Consider the following 330-nt stretch of genomic DNA (forward strand, 5'->3'; position numbering starts at 1 on the left):
AATATCAGGCATAATATGCTTGTGTAACTGATGCTTGTGCAACTGGCGAGCTCTTTGACGCCCTCCGTATCAATCTCCTCGGAGAAAGACAGGCGGAGCATCGCGCCCTCTCCCCGGGGGGGAAGTACCGCAGCACGGGCTTCCGAAACCCTGAGAGCGGGCACCGGATCTGGTGGTTTAAGGAAGTAGATGGGGACGCGCCCGTCTACATTTCCTCCACCGGATCCATATGCGAAACGCTCTCGGCGAAAGCGGGGCCGGCACCGCGAGGAACGCTACTGAAGGCTCTCTCCTCAAAGAGAGCCCTCTGAGAGCGAAGCAAGGCAGTAA

The sequence above is a fragment of the Sinocyclocheilus anshuiensis genome, unplaced genomic scaffold (genome assembly GCF_001515605.1).
Source record: "Sinocyclocheilus anshuiensis isolate Anshui unplaced genomic scaffold, SAMN03320099.WGS_v1.1 scaffold70, whole genome shotgun sequence".
Lineage (NCBI taxonomy): Eukaryota > Metazoa > Chordata > Actinopteri > Cypriniformes > Cyprinidae > Sinocyclocheilus > Sinocyclocheilus anshuiensis.